The 20,631-nt window shown below is 40.5% G+C and overlaps 1 protein-coding gene across 2 annotated transcripts in view; it reads right to left on the bottom strand.

Annotated features, from left to right (window-relative positions):
* LOC109904591 (protein ITPRID2) overlaps positions 1 to 15,840 on the bottom strand; it is a 66,315-nt gene extending 50,475 nt beyond the window's left edge. For both annotated transcript variants that reach the window (XR_004204244.1, XM_031797850.1), the window contains exon 1: positions 15,682 to 15,840. The gene's annotated coding sequence lies outside the window, so the exon portion shown is untranslated. The remainder of the gene's footprint in view (positions 1 to 15,681) is intronic.
* Positions 15,841 to 20,631: the final 4,791 nt, after the last annotated feature.

Below are 20,631 nucleotides of genomic sequence, written 5' to 3'. Positions count from 1 at the left end.
GTGTGTGGTGTAAAGGTGATTTAGAGTTTACAAAAACAAAATAATGGGCAATCTTAAAGATATTTTCAGGTGGTAGCAAAGCACAGCCAGCGTCGGATGAATGGCGACATGGAAAAATTCTCGCTCACCTGAGCGCTTCAGAACATGTCGTGAGGTTTGACTTTATCAGCGTACTCCACTTTCAGTTAAAAAAAACATTTGTTAAAAAAACGCACACTGTCAGCCACACTTAAAAACAGTGATGAACATAACACACAGCACCCCCATGTGGGGGGAGGGTTCTTGAAATGTAACATCTGGGAGCCAGGGAACCATTCAAAACGGTTTTGCAATAAAAAAAAATCTCCAGACCTCCAAGGGAGGCATGACATCAATGTGATATGAGGTATGGCAACGCGAAACTAGCTTAACGTTGACCAAGGAAAACACCTGGCTTGGTCAAGACCTAGAGAACTATGAGTGTGAGACATTGTTTATTTATGTCTGTGTGTGTGGGTCTGTATCCTACACCACAGCACATCTATGCTGCTGTCCAGCTTGGTCAGAATGAACACTGTTCAGCTGTTATCATGCCCATCAATATCAAACTCCCTTGCGACCAAACATGTTGTAAAGAGGATACTTATATTTATACAGAACAAAAATATAAATGCAACAATTTCAAAGATTTGACTGAGTTACAATTCGAATAAGGAAATCAGTCAATTGAAAGAAAGTCCTTAGGCCCTAATCTATGAATTTCAGATAACTGGGAATACAGATATGCATCTGTTGGTCACAAATATCTTAAGAAAAAAGGTAGGGGCGTGGATCAGAAAACAGTATCTGGTGTGACCACCATTTGCCTCATGCAGCGTGACATCTCCTTCGCATAGAGTTGATCAGGCTGTTGATTATGGCCTGTAGAATGTTGTCCCACTTCTCTTCAATGGCTATACGAAGTTGCTGGATATTGGTGGGAACTGTAACGCTGTTGTACATGTCAATCCAGAGCGTTGATCCAGACCCGTGTAATCCCAAACATGCTCAATGGGTGACATGTCTGGTGAGTATGCAGGCCATGGAAGAACTGGGACATTTTCAGCTTCCAGGAATTGAGTACAGATCCTTACGACACGGGGCTGTGCATTATCATGCTGAAACATGAGATGATGGTGGCTGAATGACACGACAATGGGCCTCAGGATCTCGTCACGGTATCTCTGTGCATTCAAATTACAATTGATAAAATGCTATTGTAGTTGTTGTTCGTAGCTTATGCCTGCCCATACCATAATCCCAACGCCACCATGGGGCACTCTGTTCACAACGTTGACATCAGCAAACCGCTTGCCCACACGATGCCATACACGTGGGCTGCAGTTGTGAGGCTGGGTGGACATACTGCCAAATTCTCTAAAACAAGCGGCTTATGGTACAGAAATTAACATTCAATTATCTGGCAACAACTCTGGTGGATATTCCTGCAGTCAGCATGCCAATTGCACACTCCCTCAAAACATTTGTGGTATTGTGTTGTGTGACAAAACTGCACATTTTAGAGTGGCCTTTCATTGTCCCCAGCACAAGGTGCACACGTGTAATGATCATGCTGTTTCATCAGCTTCTTGATATGCCACACCTGTCAGGTGGATGGATTATCTTGGCGAAAGAGAAATGCTCACTAACAGGGATGTAAATTAAATGAGAGAAATGTGTGCGTATGGAACATTTTGGGGATATATTACTTAAGCTCATGAAACATGGGACCAACACTTTACATGTTGCTTCTATATTTTTGTTCAGTATAGGTCCCAGTCTGCACCCATTTCACACACCAACCTCCTGAACCCTGACCCCCTAACCCCTATCAGCAGAACTAAAGATGCCCAGTTTCCACATCATGGGCCAAATGTGACCCATCATCCATCAGTTAAATCGTGACTGCCACCACGTCCCAAAGACACACAACCAGAAAGGAAATACTCTGGATGGTGGAGGTAATGGAACGGGGGAGGTACTTTCTGAACTTGTGTTTAGCCGCAAAATGTTTTGCTAGTGTGCGCTATTGAACACCAAGTCCCACCCCAAAACAAAGCACTTAGTAAGAACTCCATTCAGCCAACAAGTAGTTTAAAATTGTAATAAAGTTGTCACGTCTTAAGAGAAAATATCTTGGGAAAACTCATTCCTGAACTTAAGAGTGTAGGCTACAGGAGGTTGGTAGCACCTTAATTGGGGAGGGAAGGCTCGTAGTAATGGCTGGAGTGGAATCAAATCATTTACATGGTTTCCATGTGTTTGATGCAATTCCATTCACTCAGGCCATTTTTATGAGCCATCCTCCCCTCAATAGTTGTGTAGGCTTACATAAGTTATTTAATAGTTCTTCCAACCCCTTTGGGTTGTGCATTACATATGTGGTGTGTCTCGGGGGGTTGGTTTGTAAGTAAAAATACAAATGGATTTAAATCAGCAAAGAAAATGCACAAATACAGTATCCACTGTTTAGCTTGTCAGAGATCTTGCCTCTATATGGACATACGTTGTTTTTCTTAACCAGCTATCGGTTATGACCTTCTAAAACAAACATTATAGCACAGTAGCACTACTATGATGGTTTATTTTTTTATGCAGTGTCGCATAGATAGACTAGTCAAAATGGGTCAACCATAGTATCCAATCCTACTACAGCGCTCTTAAAAAATAGATTTTATCTCAATGAGATTACCTTACAAATAAAGCTTAAATATAAAGAAAAGAAAACTTCTGGGAAAATAGTCCTTCTATATCGGTAGGGCCTTTCGTTATGCCAAACTTCTTTCATAAAGTCCAGTTCAAAGTTAAACAAATTCAAACATTCTGTGGTCAATTATAATGACGCAGCCTACATCCCAAATGGCACCCTATTCGCTATACAGTGCACTACTTTTGACCGAAGCCCTAAAGGCTCTAGTCGAAAGCTGTGCAATATATTGGAATAGGGTGCCATTCAAGAAATAATGCCGGGGTTCAGAGCTGCAATCTGGCCCACGACTGCTTTGTCTAGAGCGGTAACAGAATACCTTGGCCTGCCAGCCACCCCACTGCTTCGTCACGTACACACACACGCACGTCCTTTTCTACTGACATTGTGCAGTCAGCTACCACAGCATTACACAAACACACTCCATTCTTCATTGTGATGTATCACAGAGCAATGTAGCGCTAGGGTGTCACCTTCCTCTGCTGTGTCCTCTGTGTAAAATGCACTTTAAAATCCTAATTAACTTGAAGTTTGCAAACTTGGATGAAAGTCCTGAAGAAACACATACAAATTATTAAAAGGCCCAGTGCAGTCAGAAATGTGAATTACCTGTGTTTCCTATACACTCAGTGGTCAGTTTATTAGGTATACCACCCCGTTCATGAAAATGGTTTGGTCTTACTGACAGTTAGTCACGTGGCCGTGGCTTGCTAGATAATGCAGGAAGACGTCGAGGCATTCAGTTACTGTTCGATTGAACATTAGAATGAGCAAAACAAGTGACCTAAGCGACTTTGAGCATTATCGTTTTTGCCAGGCAGTGTTTAGGGTTTACCGAGAATGGTGCAACAAACAGAAAACAGTCAGTGGCAGTCTTATTAGAAAAAACATGTCGCTTATGAGAGGTCGAAAGAGAATGGCAAGAATCATGCAAGCTAACAGGCGGGTAGCAGAACGCCATCTTGGAACTCACAACTTGTCGGTCCTGGTCACGAATGGACTATTGCAACAGACTACCACACCGGGTTCCACTCCGCTCAGCTAAAAACACAAAGTAACGGCTCCAGTGGGCACGCGATCACCAACGGTGAACAACTGAGGACTGGAAAAACGTTGCCTGGTCCGACGAATCCCGGTTCCTGTTGCGTCATGCTGAAGGCAGAGTCAGGATTTGGTGTAGGCAGCATGAGTCCATGGACCCAGCCTGCCTGGTGTCAACGGTACAGGCTGGTGGTGGTGGTGTAATGGTGTAGGGGAAGGCTTTCCTGGCACACGTTAGGTCCCTTGATATCAATTGAGCAAGGTTTATATGCCCCAATGAATTCAGGCAGCTCTGAAGGCAATGGGGTTCCGACCCGGTACTAGTCGCACAGAATGGAATATTACATTGCAGATAAATTTCATCTGAACAACATCTAAAGACCTGCATCACTATACTGAGAGCTTTGTCATTTCTATAAGAACATATTTGGGTGAATTTGGAGCCTTTGTTCATATTTCTTCAGGGCCCCCCATACTACACAACGAGGATGAGGAATTTGATGTTTGGGGTAAGTTTCTCAAAAATGTGAAATCAAACAAAGTTGTATGGACCCTTCTATAACATGTCATTTACATCCCTTCTACAACATGCCATTTACACCCCTTCTACAACATGCCATTTACACCCCTTCTACAACATGCCATTTACACCCCTTCTACAACATGCCATTTACACCCCTTCTACAACATGCCATTTACACCCCTTCTACAACATGCCATTTACACCCCTTCTACAACATGCCATTTACACCCCTTCTACAACATGCCATTTACACCCCTTCTACAACATGCCATTTACACCCCTTCTATAACATGCCATTTACAACCAAAAATGATTTGATATAAATATGGCTGCATTCGACGTTTGAGTTCTACCAAATAAAGCTGAAGCAATATCATGTAGCATTAGATCCCAAACAAGCCTGAATGACCCACGTACTGTCAGACCTGACAAGTCAAGAAGAGTCTCAAACTCTCAATAAATATTAGATATCCTGGATATGTCAAACAGACTGGGTTCCAATCCAAATAAATCTGAAATGTAAGACTACGTTTTATTTAAGAACAAAGTGACACATTGCTTATGATAGAATCACTTTTGGTATTTTTGTGAAACTCTCATTCCGACAGGGTCGAGCTTAAGCCTAAATTTCCGTTTCAATTCAAACAGAGCGTCGTCGAGGCGATGTGAAGTTAAGATTTATTCCAGATTTATCCTGAGGAAGAAGAAACTGTGCTTGACCTAAAGACACTCCAGGACTGACAAAGCATGCACACACACACACACACACACACACGTGTCAGTGTGTTCCTGCTTGGATCCAGCCAAAGGTTTCACACCTCTGGTACCCCTGTCTCTCTGTGAATATGCTCACCACAACCTATAAAATGTGTCACTTCAACCCTCTATCCCCTAGTAGAGGCAAGCAGACCGGGGGTGACCACTAAAGTGCGTCCAAAATGGCACCTTCATCCTATATGTAAAGAGCCTAGCGTGCCATTTGGGATGAAGCCTATGCCTAAATAACAGTGCAGTGGTTTAGAGTGACCCAGAAAAAATAATTGCTGTTGGCAAACTTGACCATGACCCTGGTTTACAGGTTATATAAACATAAAAAAGGGCAGGAGAAGTTGAGTGTGTCAAGTTCAACCCATGTCTATCACTTTCACAGCTGAAGAAGAGAGAGATGCAAAGTTGGGTAACAGAATAACGATTTGTGCTGTCATTCTATAACCAAACTTTGCATCTGCACTGTTCTTCAAGCAAATGTGTTTTTGTACAATTTGTTGTGGTATTTGTTAAAAGTATAGTGCATAGCGTTGTCTGGTTTATTTAACTTTACAATTTGTTTGTTTAACATTATCATAGTTTTTTGTTTGACATACAATTTAAAGTGAAACATCTGAGTATCAAATCAAATTTTATTGGTCATATACATCATGGTAAGCAGATGTTAATGCGAGTGTAGCGAAATACTTGTGCTTCTAGTTCCAACCATGTAGTAATATCTAACAATTTCACAACAACTACCTTATACACACCCACAAGTGTAAAGGAATGAATAAGAATATGTACATATACAGTGCCTTGCGAAAGTATTCGGCCCCCTTGAACTTTGCGACCTTTTGCCACATTTCAGGCTTCAAACATAAAGATATAAAACTGTATTTTTTTGTGAAGAATCAACAACAAGTGGGACACAATCATGAAGTGGAACGACATTTATTGGATATTTCAAACTTTTTTAACAAATCAAAAACTGAAAAATTGGGCGTGCAAAATTATTCAGCCCCCTTAAGTTAATACTTTGTAGCGCCACCTTTTGCTGCGATTACAGCTGTAAGTCGCTTGGGGTATGTCTCTATCAGTTTTGCACATCGAGAGACTGAAATTTGTTCCCATTCCTCCTTGCAAAACAGCTCGAGCTCAGTGAGGTTGGATGGAGAGCATTTGTGAACAGCAGTTTTCAGTTCTTTCCACAGATTCTCGATTGGATTCAGGTCTGGACTTTGACTTGGCCATTCTAACACCTGGATATGTTTATTTTTGAACCATTCCATTGTAGATTTTGCTTTATGTTTTGGATCATTGTCTTGTTGGAAGACAAATCTCCGTCCCAGTCTCAGGTCTTTTGCAGACTGCATCAGGTTTTCTTCCAGAATGGTCCTGTATTTGGCTCCATCCATCTTCCCATCAATTTTAACCATCTTCCCTGTCCCTGCTGAAGAAAAGCAGGCCCAAACCATGATGCTGCCACCACCACGTTTGACAGTGGGGATGATGTGTGTTCAGGGTGATGAGCTGTGTTGCTTTTACACCAAACATAACATTTTGCATTGTTGACAAAAGGTTCAATTTTGGTTTCATCTGACCAGAGCACCTTCTTCCACATGTTTGGTGTGTCTCCCAGGTGGCTTGTGGCAAACTTTAAACAACACTTTTTATGGATATCTTTAAGAAATGGCTTTCTTCTTGCCACTCTTCCATAAAGGCCAGATTTGTGCAATATACGACTGATTGTTGTCCTATGGACAGAGTCTCCCACCTCAGCTGTAGATCTCTGCAGTTCATCCAGAGTGATCATGGGCCTCTTGGCTGCATCTCTGATCAGTCTTCTCCTTGTATGAGCTGAAAGTTTAGAGGGACGGCCAGGTCTTGGTAGATTTGCAGTGGTCTGATACTCCTTCCATTTCAATTTCAATATTAATCGCTTGCACAGTGTTCCTTGGGATGTTTAAAGCTTGGGAAATCTTTTTGTATCCAAATCCGGCTTTAAACTTCTTCACAACAGTATCTCGGACCTGCCTGGTGTGTTCCTTGTTCTTCATGATGCTCTCTGCGCTTTTAACGGACCTCTGAGACTATCACAGTGCAGGTGCATTTATACGGAGACTTGATTACACACAGGTGGATTGTATTTATCATCATTAGTCATTTAGGTCAACATTGGATCATTCAGAGATCCTCACTGAACTTCTGGAGAGAGTTTGCTGCACTGAAAGTAAAGGGGCTGAATAATTTTGCACGCCCAATTTTTCAGTTTTTGATTTGTTAAAAAAGTTTGAAATATCCAATAAATGTCGTTCCACTTCATGATTGTGTCCCACTTGTTGTTGATTCTTCACAAAAAAATACAGTTTTATATCTTTATGTTTGAAGCCTGATATGTGGCAAAAGGTCGCAAAGTTCAAGGGGGCCGAATACTTTCGCAAGGCACTGTAAATATATGGATGAGTGATGGCCGAACGGCATAGGCAGGATGCAGTAGATGGTATAGAGTACAGTATATACATATGAGATGAGTAATGTAGGGTATGTAAACATTATATAAAGTGGCATTGTTTAAAGTGACTAGTGATACATTTATTAGAGATTTGAGATTTGAGTCAGTATGTTGGCAGCAGCCGCTCAATGTTAGTGATGGCTGTTTAACAGTCTGATGGTCTTGAGATAGAAGCTGTTTTTCAGTCTCTCAGTCCCAACTTTGATGCACCTGTACTGACCTCGCCTTCTGGATGATAGCGGGGTGAACAGGCAGTGGCTCGGGTGGTTGTTGTCTTTGATGATCTTTTTGGCCTTCCTGTGACATCGGGTGGTGTAGGTGTCATGGAGGGCAGGTAGTTTGCCCCCGGTGATGCATTGTGCAGACCTCACATCCCTCTGGAGAGTCTTGCGGTTGTGGGCGGAGCAGTTGCCGTACCAGGCGGTGATACAGCCCGACAGGATCCTCTCGATTGTGCATCTGTAAAAGTTTGTGAGTGTTTTTGGTGACAAGCCAAATTTCTTCAGCCTCCTGAGGTTGAAGAGGCGCTGCTACGCCTTCTTCAAAACACTGTCTGTGTGGGTGGACCATTTCACTTTGTCCGTAATGTGTAAGCCGAGGAACTTAAAAAACTTTCCACCTTCTCCACTACTGTACCGTCGATGTGGTGCTCCCTCTGCTGTTTCCTGAAGTCCACGATCATCTCCTTTGTTTTGTTGACGTTGAGTGGGAGGTTGTTTTCCTGACACCACACTTCGAGGGCCCTCACCACCTCCCTGTAGGCCGTCTCGTCGTTGTTGGTAATCGGCATCACTGTTACCTTGGAATTGCCCACAGGACTGGACAGTGACTGCCACCCTGCCAAAAATTGTCTGTGGACATTGTCTTCACCTCCTGAGACTGCATGCCTGTCTTACTACTGAGTGATTAACCGATATGTTGGTTATTTTCCATTTTATTAAACAACTAATTGACCGACATCGGTTAAATTATTTGATCAATCAGATCCAGCTTGAACTGTACGATGTAGTAGGGAGTATATTCTACATAGTTTAGCGCATCAAAATGTGGTGATGACCTAAAATTAGCATAATCCATTGCGCATCTACTTGTCCGGTCTATTTACTTTATGACTGCTACGGAAGAGAGAAGAATGTGTGATCGTGAGGTGATATAGAGAGCAGATGTTGCTTCGCGAGGTATCTCTACCTGAAAATACATGATCTAAGTGATTGATATTTGGTATTCAGCAGTCATAAAAGTATGCCTTATTTACTTTTGTAGTTCTTCAGACAGCATAGGCAGCAGCTCTAGAGATTAAATAATAAAGTCATCAAATAAAACAAATGTAATATACACAACTGAAATATGTTGTTAATGTTAATAAATGATGGTTATATGTGATAAGCGGTAATTGGCAGTTATTAACATTACTTTAACTAAATATTTCAGTTGTGGATATTACATTTGTTTTATTTGATGACTTTATTCATGGGAATTTAATTAATTGTATAATTCTGTGTTTTTCAACCCACACAATGCAGAGTGCATTAAATGGTTAAAGAAAAAAAAGGGACTAAAATCCATTATTATTTTTTTATAGTCAAACCGAAAGTGAACCGACCCCAAAAAGCACTAATCGCTCAGCACTACTGCCTTTCTGTCCACATAGATGCCTGTCTGCTTGATTGCCCTGCCTGTCCACCTGCCTGCCTTTATGCCTGGCCAGCAAAGGTACAACAGGCTGGAACACAGCAACACGCAATGTACAGTCCTGGAGCATTATCATAACATTTTCTTATAACAGCTGAAAATTATCTGTATTTACCCCAAACATAACACTTTGTATTCAGGACAAAAAGTTAATTGCTTTGCTACATTTTTTTGCAGTATTACTTTAGTGCCTTGTTGCAAACAGGATGTATGTTTCAGGAATAATCTGTACAGGCTTCCTTCTTTTCACTCTGTCAATTAGGTTAGTATTGTGGCATAACTACAACATTGTTGATCGTTCCTCAGTTGTTTTCTCCTATCACCACCATTAAACTAGAGTATGTAACTGTTCTAAAGTCACCATTGGCATCTGAAATCCTTGAGAGGTTTCCTTCTTCTCCAGCAAGTGAGTTAGGAAGGACACCTGTATCTTTGTAGTGACTGGGTGCATTGATACTCCATCCAAAGTGTAATTCATAACTTCACCATGCTCAAAGGGATATTCAATGTATGTTTTTCCCCATCTACCAATAGTTGCCTGCCTTTCTGCGAGGCATTGGACAACCTCATTGGTCTTTCTGGGTGAATCGATTCTTTGAAATTCACTGCTCGACTGAGGGACCTTACAGATAATTGTATGAGTGAGGTACGTAGAAAATGACGTAAAATAGTATTATTGTTTGTGTGAGGTACATTGACAATGATGTGAAACTGTATTATTACACAGTTTGAGTCCATGCAACATATGTGAGTTGGTAAGCTAATTTCTACTCCTGAACGTATTTATACTTACCATAACAAAGGGGTTGAATACTTATTGACTAAAGACATTTGAGCTTTTCATTTAATTAATTTGTAAACATCTCTAAAAACATAATTCCACTGACATTATAGGATAGTGTGTGTAGGCCAGGGACAATTTTTTTTAAATCAATTTTAAATTCAGGCAGAACAGAACAAAATGTGGAAAAAGTCAAGGGGTATGAATACTTTCTGAAGGTATACATTCAACCATTTTCCATCCAAAAATTTTGGAGTAAGCAAAAGCTTTCATTTCTTGTCAAACAGGTGGAAAACAGGTGGAAAATGGGTTTTAGAATACAACTACCAGAAAGGTATGGTGTTCTTTGGATGCCACTCAGCATTCTTTGTCCTCCAAACACAACAAGTTGAGTTTTTACCAAAAAGTTCTATTTTGGTTTTATCTGACCATATGACATGCTCCCAATCTTCTTCTGGATCATCCAAAGGCTCTCTAGCAAACTTCAGACGGGCCTAGACATGTACTGGCTTAAGCAGAGGGACACGTCTGGCACTGCAGGATTTGAGTCCCTGGCGGCGTAGTGTGTTACTGATGGTAGGCTTTGTTACTTTGGTCCCAGCTCTCTGCACGTCATTCACTAGGTCCCCCGTGTGGTTCTGGGATTTTTGCTCACCATTCTTGTGATCATTTTGACCCCACGGGGTGAGATCTTGCGTGGAGCACCAGATCGAGGGAGATTATCAGTGGTCTTGTATGTCTTCAATTTCCTAATAATTGCTCCCACAGTTGATTACTTCAAACCAAGCTGCTTACCTATTGCAGATTCAGTCTTCCCAGCCTGGTGCAGGTCTACAATTTTGTTTCTGGTGTCCTTTGACAGCTCTTTGGTCTTGGCCATAGTGGAGTTTGGAGTGTGACTGTTTGAGGTTGTGGACAGGTGTCTTTTATACTGATAACAAGTTCAAACAGGTGCCATTAATACAGGTAACGAGTGGAGGCCAGAGGAGCCTCTTAAAGAAGAAGTTACAGGTCTGTGAGAGCCAGAAATCTTGCTTGTTTGTAGGTGACCAAATACTTATTTTCCACCATAATTTGCAAATAAATTCAATAAAAATCCTACAATGTGATTTTCTGGATTCTTTTTTCTCATTTTGTCCATTATAGTTGAAGTGTACCTATGATGAAAATTACAGGCCTCTCGCATCTTTTTAAGTGGGAGAACTTGCACAATTGGTGGCTGACTAACTACTTTTTTGCCCCACTGTACATCTAAATACAATAATTCTGAAGGAGAGACCCCTGCCATTTAATATCAACATATTTTGTTTAGGATGCATTTTTTTTGTCTCCTGTAAGTTTAAGAAACATTGCCTTGAAATTCCGTTACCAAGTAACAAGAAGTAACAAGTAAAGGTAGACCTACCAATTAGTTTGTTTTTTACTGGCATACATTTTGTTCATGAAGTGATAAAAAAGATTCTCGTTGACAGAATTTCTGTTATGTTCAACTGATAATTTTTCTTTCTCTCTCTGTAATCAGGTGGTTAAAGCAAGAGTGTGAAAAGTCTGGACAAGTCCTCCCTACACCGGACATCGATGGACGTTGAAAATTAGTTTACATTTGGTCCGTCCGCCCTGGCATTGATTTCAACGTCCACAGACCTAGTTTTTTGGTCCGGTCTGGACCATTTCAACATCCACAGAGGTCTTGACCAGCCATCATTTGGCCCAAACATAGACGTCCATGATTGGTTCAGATTTGGTCTGGTCCAGACCAAATCTTAACCAATCATAGACGTCTATGTTTCACTAGTTCGGACAACACACATTAGAGTACAGTACATTACAGTAAAGCACAGTAAAGAAAATGAGTATAGATCAGTACAGTCCTGTGCAGTACAGTAGAAGATTAGTTCTGTGCATCGCAGAGCACACTAGAGTTGAGTACACTATAATGTACTGAACTCCACAGTGCTGTACTTTGATGTCCAAACTTGTGACACTTAGGCTGCGTTTAGACAGGCAGCCCAATAATGGTTATTTGAAAAAAAAATGGCCAATCAGATCAGCTAAACAAAGCCATAGACGTTATAATTGGTTCAAATTTGGTCCGATCCTGAGCAACCAAATTTGGTCTTGTTTGGTGGCGGAGCGCATTAAAATAATAGCCAGAGTAGAATACAGAAATATTCATGCAAAGGAGGATATTGCATATTTCTACCTTTGCGTACCTATTTAGGATACATCACCATGAAGAGAATGACATTCACATCCATTTCTGTGTAGTACAGCTCAAGGACCCATGATTAAATTCCATTACCGCAACTCTGTTACCGGATGTAAAGCCACTTAACTTAGAATAATCCAAATCAAAATATGGCATGGGTGACTCATGAAATCAGGACAAAAAGCATTTAATTCATACAATGGTCCTTTTGAGGAATTATTGTTGACAAACTGTACAGTAATGGCCAAAAGTTGTAGGAATGACACAAATATAAAATGTTCAAAGTCTGCTGCCTCAGTCTGTATGATGGCAATTTGCATATACTCCAGAATGTTATGAAGAGTGATCAGATGAATTGCAATTAATTGCAAAGTCCCTCTTTGCCATGCAAATGAACTGAATACCCCAAAAACATTTCCACTGCATTTCAGCCCTGCCACAAAAGGACCAGCTGACATGTCAGTGAATCTCTCGTTAACACAGGTGTGAGTGTTGACGAGGACAAGGCTGGAGATCCCTCTGTCATGCTGATTGAGTTTGAATAACAGACTGGAAGAGTCAAAAGGTGGGTGGTGCTTGGAATCATTGTTCTTCCTTCGTCAAACACGGTTACCTGCAAGGAAACACGTGCTGTCATCATTGCTTTTCACAAAAAGGGCTTCACAGGCAAGGATATTGCTGCCAGTAAGATTGCACCTAAATCAACCATTTATCGGATCATCAAGAACTTCAAGGAGAGCGGTTCAATTGTTGTGAAGAAGGCTTCAGGGCCCGCAAGAAAGTCCAGCAAGAGCCAGGACGTCTCCTAAAGTTGATTCAGCTGCGGGATCGGGGACCACCATACAGAGCTTGCTCAAGAATGGCAGCAGGCAGGTGTGAGTGCATCTGCAAGCACAGTGAGGCGAAGACTTTTGGAGGATGGCCTGGTGTCAAGAAGGGCAGCAAAGAAGCCACTTCTCTCCAGGAAAAACAGGGCTTGACTGATATTCTGCAAAAGGTACAAGGATTGGACTGCTGAGGACTGGGGTAAAGTCATTTTCTCTGATGAATCCCCTTTCCGATTGTGTCGAGGCACAGATCTGGGGAAAGGTACCAAAGCATTTCTGCAACATTGAAGGTCCCCAAGAACACAGTGGCCTTCATCGTTCCAATTAAATTCATCATTAAAATGGGCACGTTTTTTTATCCATAAATTAAAAGAGCGCCCCCTATATCCAAGAAGTTAAAGGGGGGCTGAACTGACTGATTTAGCCTTGGTTTCAATCCTGGAGGCATGCTTTCATGCTTTGATGTGGGTGTCTCTTGTGTGTTCGCACGTGGGTAGGGCTGTGAAAGTCATGGAATTTTGGATGATGGTAATTGGCCAGCCAAATGACAGCGTTCTCCGTAATTTTGACTTTTTTGTTCTCTCTTTCCTCCGCGCCTGACTGCATGTGCTGCCATAGAAATAGAATAAAGCCTGTTCTATTCATTCTAATTCTGTGTGCCGCTGCTGCATTGTATGGGGCTCGTTTGACACAACACCTTGCTTGTTTCAGCAAGGAGCAACAAAGTTTCATCACGTTGTTAAGAGTCCATGTTACCGCAGAAACGCACTCAACCGCATTACTCATAGCCGCAGGAAGTAGGGATGCTGAGGGTGCTGCAGCACCCCCTGAAAAATGTAACATCTTGCTGCGGCTAAGGCACGAATGCCTGGCCATCCCGTCCTTCAGTCAGCAGTTAGTTCCAAAAATACACACACATTTGTATTTATTTTTAAATGGTTACAACAGTTATTTTATTGTCATGACGGCCTTCATCCATAACCGTCGGTGACATGGTTATACGGTAATATACTCTACAGGCATATCAAAGTTCCATAAGCGGATGTCTGCTACTTTTAGAGATTTATGATCAAATTTGTAAGCATTACCAACAGAGGGAATGTGAAAATGGATTCAAAATGGTCACCCTCTGCTGGTGAATTGCAGGACGTGCAATGATAGAAGTAAAAGGAGGGCTGTGATTGGTTACATTGCCAACTATGACAATTTCTCTGTGTAAAATGGTTGATTACTTCAAAAACTAGCACAGGTGGCACTCTGGAACTTTGATATCCCCATAGAGTATTTTATGTTCAACAATATAGTGAAAAATGTGTCAAATCAACTACTTATATATTTGTGTTTATATTTGTCAATTCACAAATTAAACTAACAAAATTGTTATTGAAATCAAAATAACACTCATAAGGGACAGTGTTATAGGCAGGCCTCAGGGGGCCTGGCCTGCCCTGCCCTGCACTTCCTTTCCCATCCAAATAAGATATTGAAATATTGATCATTTATTTGACCAAGAAGCACACTGGCAGGAAGACCATCCTGCCTCAGACCACTCATAGAATAGCAAAGTGATCATTAGATCATTTTTCCCCCTTCCGCGTCAACTAATACACAGAACATATCCACTAAACACATAATCAATATGTTTGTCTGTCTCTGTGACCCTGATAACGTCAAAACAAAGTTGACTAAAGTTGCCAATGTCTTTGCAATTGTTACAAACCGATAAAAGTAGCATATGCTTCCAATGAAAAACGAGATAACTGCACTAAAATATACTGGAAATACAGTAGGCCTATAGCCAACAATTCTATATATTTCAAAAATACTGACTACTGTCTATAATTCTCTACTTTATTTAGTGCATTTTTTAGGGTAATGCTTATACGCATTAGAATAAGGCGCAACGATATTTGCAACAGTGGGTGCTATATCCCTCTAGAAACTGATGAGTCTTCAGTATTGTGGAATAATAAGAATGGTAAAGTATGATTTGAATGGAGAAAGCGAATCCGAGAGCAGCGCTGCTTTTATTTCGATCCTCCAGCGCGAACATTCTCCCTGCGTGGTGTTTTTGGAAACGCATGTTGTATCTTCGACCATTGTAGGGACGACGTAAAGTTAAAACACCCGTAAACCTAAAATTCATCGCTATCGGGAAACTAGGACTAGAACAGTCTAAAGATAATACGGATAAAATCCAAAGCAGGACAAATGCTACTAAAACAGTCAGCAACGTGTCGGGTGATATGTCGCAAGCTGTCAAGGACGGTTTATTTATTAATTAATTAAGTAAAAGTTGTCTAAAATCGAGCTAGTCTCTCACCTGAGATGTTTTGCCCTATCCTAAACTATTTACCCAAAGGCTAGTCGTGTCTTACACCGCCATATCCTATGCATTTACATTGTTTTCTGACTTATATTTGCCGTGTAAATTTCCCCTTGACATAAAAGCTGTTAATTTATATCCCAACAATTACTTCGGATATATACGAAGAGGATTGAAATCAGTGACAACTGAGGTCCATGTGAATTGCATCAGGCAAAGTGCGCCACAGTAAAAGTTTAGCATCAGATTTTTAAACATCATCGTATGTAATGTTTCAATAAACACTTATGCCTACCATTGTGTTGTGGGTTGGAAAGGAGTTTGAAGCGTTAAAATGCAGCTCCGTGGAAATGGAATCTGACAAATTTTGTAGAATTTAATTTACCCGAGTCTTCCGCTTCCGGGCGGAGTAAAGTAACATGACAAGGGGCGCGCAGCACTGTCTTCATAACTGGGATGAGATGAGTCTTCCACAAGGATATTTTGTAACCTGCTTGTGGCATATGTGTAGTGCAAACATCAGTGAAATACAGTAGGCCTATTGTTGCCCAACGACTAATCCTAAATCTCCACATACATTTAGTCTGAAACTGCCAACCAAATAGTTTGTTGTACAAAACTAATTCATCAGGGATTGGATCATCTCTAACAAATCTAACCAATCAGAATATCAAAGTTCATAACGTCATCTTGTAAGCCGGCTCTGGCCCAACCCATTGGTTTCTGGGACCAATCAGAACAGTCAGAATGTGTTTGTGTTTTACAAAATGTCAGGGAGGAAGGCAAATCCGGACTCATTGTGGAGAAGAAATGCTAGGTTGGCAGGAGCGATGTGTATGGGTAGTCAGGCTAGGCATATTATAGTAGGTTACAGTATTAGTGAAATATTGGAATGTACAGTGCATTCTGAAATTATTCAGACCCCTTGACCTTTTCCCACATGTTGTTACGTTACAGCCTTATTCTATTATTATTCTATTATTGATTTTTGATTTTTTCCCCCTCATCCATCTACACACAATAGCCCATTTTTTAAAAGTCTGGGCTCTGACTGGGCCACAGAACATTCAGAGACTTGTCCCGAAGCCACTCATGCGTTGTTTTGGCTGTGTGCTTAGAGTCGTTTTCCTGTTGGAAGGTGAACTTTCGTCTCGGTCTGAGGTCCTGAGCGCTCTGGAGCAGGTTTTCATCAAGGATCTCTCTGTACTTTGCTTCGTTCATCTTTCCCTCGATCCTGACTAGTCTCCCAGTCCCTGCCACTGAAAAACATCCCCACAGCATCATGCTGCCACCACCATGCTTCACCGTAGGGATGGTGCAAGGTTTCCTCCAGACATGACACTTGGCATTCAGACCAAAGAGTTCAATCTTGGTTTCATCAGACCAGAGAATCTTGTTTCTCATGGTCTGAGAGTTTTAGCAAACTCCAAGTGGGCTGTCATGTGCCTTTTTCTGAGGAGTGGCTTCCATCTAGCCACTACCATAAAAGCCTGATTGATGGAGTGCTGCAGAGATGGTTGTCCTTCTGGAAGGTTCTCCCATCTCCACAGAGGAACTGTGGAGCTCATTCAGAGTGACCATCGGGTTCTTGGTCACCTCTCTGACCAAGGCCCTTCTCCCCCGATTGCTCAGTTTGGCCGGGCAGCCAGCTCTAGGAAGAGTATTGGTGGTTTCAAACTTCTTCCAATTAAGAATGGTGGAGGCCACTGTGCTCTTGGGGACCTTAAATGCTGCAGAAATGTTTTGGTACCCTTCCCTAGATCTGTGCCTCGACACAATCCTGTCTCAGAGGTCTACAGACAATTCCTTCGATCTCATTGCTTGGTTTTTGCTCTGACATGCACTGTCAACTGTGGGACCTTATATAGACAGGTGTGTGCCTTTCCAAATCATATCCAATAAATTGAATTTACCACATGTGGACTCCAATAAAGTTGTAGAAACATCTCAAGGTTGATCAATGGAAACAGGATGCACCAGAGCTCAATTTCAAGTCTTATAGCAAAGGGTCTGAATACTTATGTAAATAAGGTATTTCTGTTTTTTTATGTTTAATACATTTGCAAATATTTCTAATAACCTGTTTTCACTTTGTCGTTATGGGGTATTATGTGTAGATTGATGAGGAAAAATAATAATTTAATTCATTTTAGAATAAGGCTGTAACGTAACAAAATGTGGAAAAAGTCAAGGGGTCTGATTACTTTCGGTATGCACCGTATTTGATTTTCCTCAGAGCAGCACCTGTCAATAGAATAGCATACAATAGGATAGGCCTTGGGTAGAGTAGATAGAATGGAATAACTTCGTTTTTTCCAGAGTGTAGGAGTCAGTTTTGCTTATAGGCCTATGTTGTTGTTTTGTTGTGTAGTAGATTATAGTTTGTCTATGTATGTTCTACTTAATTTGCACACAAGGCTCAGGGCACAGTTTTTCAAAATGTTTTATCTGGATCAGATTGATCCAGATTCTGTAATCCATGTTTTGCTATCCAGGGGGATCAGATTGATCTGGCTGTTTTTGAGACGATTTTTCAGAAAATAATCGGCTAGGATCATGCCATCTACTAGACAGGTTGTGGTACTACCTCTAAACTGTCATAGGTTAACAGAGATGAGTAGACTACATGAATAGTGGTAGAGCTACCTTGATTAAAAATGATAGGGCTTGCATATCACTTCTACGTAAGTACATGCATTTATTTGACAATCCTCAATATAACAATTGACCACATACCTATAATGCAGTCGATATATATGAAGATGTGAAATCCCACCTGTGCTAGAGTGGTTATCAGGAACTTTTGACTAGGTCAATTAATTGCAGTAACATTTATACTTTTTAGATGTTCATAATCTAAACAACTTTAAACCTTTATGGAATAGTTTAAAGATTAAAAAGTAGTCCCTATAGTTTAAAGCTTCTCCTATGGGCCCAGTTTTTCTAAACTTTTCTAAACGGAATTTCAGCAATTGTGGATTAAATGCTCGAATTTAGTATTTCAAAACTGAAAAATGTGATTCTGATTCTTCTGATTGGGTAATCCAATCCGACCTGTATTAAATGTTCTTCTTGCTTTCTCAAGACTCAAAGAAAGTGATTAGAATTGTTTTTATTCCCGAAAATCAGGATAATCTTGATCCGACTGGAAGGGATGATTTAGATAGGCGAAAGGCAATACAACCGAGATATTTCAATGAAACTAAAGTGGGGAGGTTTAAAAAAGTTATTACATCTGAAAACCAAAGCTTCGGGATGTTAAACTGACTGCAGTATAGGAATGTGGTCAGCTCTTATATTAAGAAGTGTCAAACAAATGCATGTAGTCTAGCTACCTACTTAAGCGAAATACAGAGGCTAATATCATTTATTTTATTATCTTTACCTTAATTCACGTAGTTTACTCATTTCTGATTCACCATGACAGTGAACGCGTAGATAGCTGTCCAGTATTAGGTGGCAATGAGTAGGCCTGTTTAATGCAATGAAATTACGGTTTCTGTGGTCTTTATATTTTGGTATTTGGACCTGAATGACCCTATCCGATTATTTTCCGAAAATGTGATCCTGGATAGCGAAAAAGAGCATTATAGACTAACAGTTTTGAAAAACCCGGCCCTGGTGCATCCGACATAATGTTTCATATCCACCACAAGACGACGCCATACTACCGCATTCAGCTGCATGCATCCGTCCAAGACAAAACATAAAAAATAAAAAGATCTTAGTCTTTTTTTTGAAAAGTGACTCAGTGAAGTCAAATTCCAACTCACCAGCGCAAAACTCTAATATTCTGGGCCTCATTTTGACAAATAAACAATGAAATGTGCTGATTTCATCACATTCGAGTGCTACCTCAAGTGCCACCCCTGTTTCTTAATTATGAAAACAAAAGTTAGATTGTCTAGCTTATTTATGAGTGCCTGTTCGAAGAATTTAAAAGGATGTAATTGGATGTAATTGTGATCTATGGGTGACTGTTAGGCTATGTGTGTTTTAAAAGAAAAACAACTAAATTAAAGCTATAATCCTTAATTGAAACAGTAGCTGAGGGATGGGCCTGGATAAATGTTACCACTCAAATGTATAGACAGATCTATAGATGCAAGGACTGACTGACCATCCATGATATCAAGCATTTCGCTACACTCGCATTAACATCTGCTAACCATGTGTATGTGACCAATAACATTTGATTTGATCAACTTTATAGTTTTAACCATGTTTTGAGGCTATACAGTGTTTGTTTACATTTACATTGTTTACAAACACTGGAGTAAACCAGACTTATATTTTGGGTTCTGATGGGGTACGACAGTTGAACTAAGCGGATGAAGCATTTATAAGTTATATTCTTCAAGAATAAATGGGTATTGGCCTCTATGTCATTACTTTATAAGTCGAAAACTGTATGTATTTCAACTAAGGATTTTAGCTTTAAAGTTCCCAACATTTTACAAAATTGATTGTCTTAGCTAAGTGGTGCGTTTTTGGCAAAAAAATAAGATTAATATTTGTTCGTCAATAAAAAAAAATATTGGACATCGTTCTGAAGCCCCGGCAAATAATAATACGTGTATGATACTTACATTGTTATTGTTAAAAGCCTAGTAGGTATTGTTATATTACAAAAGTGTAGGCCTTCTATGTTAATATTTGTATTAGGCTTCAACAGAGTAATAATAAAAACATTATGATTATTATTATTAGATTGTTATTCTTAGCCCATTGGTGTTTTTGTTAATATTATGCATTTCCCTAATAAGATATATAGGTCATATCTGCACTCCACACAGGGGTCAGATAGACACGTTCATGCAGCAGGTGGTCACCTGCAATATGAACGCGCCGGAAGGGTTCCATATCCTAGGCCTATTATTGAAACCAAAACCCATCGCGCTATACACAGCTGGATTTCGAGCCAGGACTTTATATCCGCGTCCAAAATTGTGATTTATAACACGCCAATACCAAATAACTAATCAGTGGTCTTACTAATTAATACATATTTGCATTTTTGCATAAGCAATTAGTGCGATGAAGGTGCAATGAAATGCTACGTGGAATTAGTTCAATCTAAGCGTCCATTCAAGCGGAAGGGCATTGGTAGGAGACTAGGAGTAGGGACTAGTATGTATTCCGTGCTCTGGGACAAGGGCTTCTAATTAGTGCTAGAGAATAGGTCAGATCATCATATTCAAATAGATACGGTGGGTTTAGGATGTTTGCAACCAAACACCAAGTT

This window comes from Oncorhynchus kisutch, linkage group LG2 (assembly GCF_002021735.2).
Source record: "Oncorhynchus kisutch isolate 150728-3 linkage group LG2, Okis_V2, whole genome shotgun sequence".
Lineage (NCBI taxonomy): Eukaryota > Metazoa > Chordata > Actinopteri > Salmoniformes > Salmonidae > Oncorhynchus > Oncorhynchus kisutch.
Note: the sequence above shows the minus strand (reverse complement) of the source record. Positions and strands in the feature narration are given on the sequence as shown.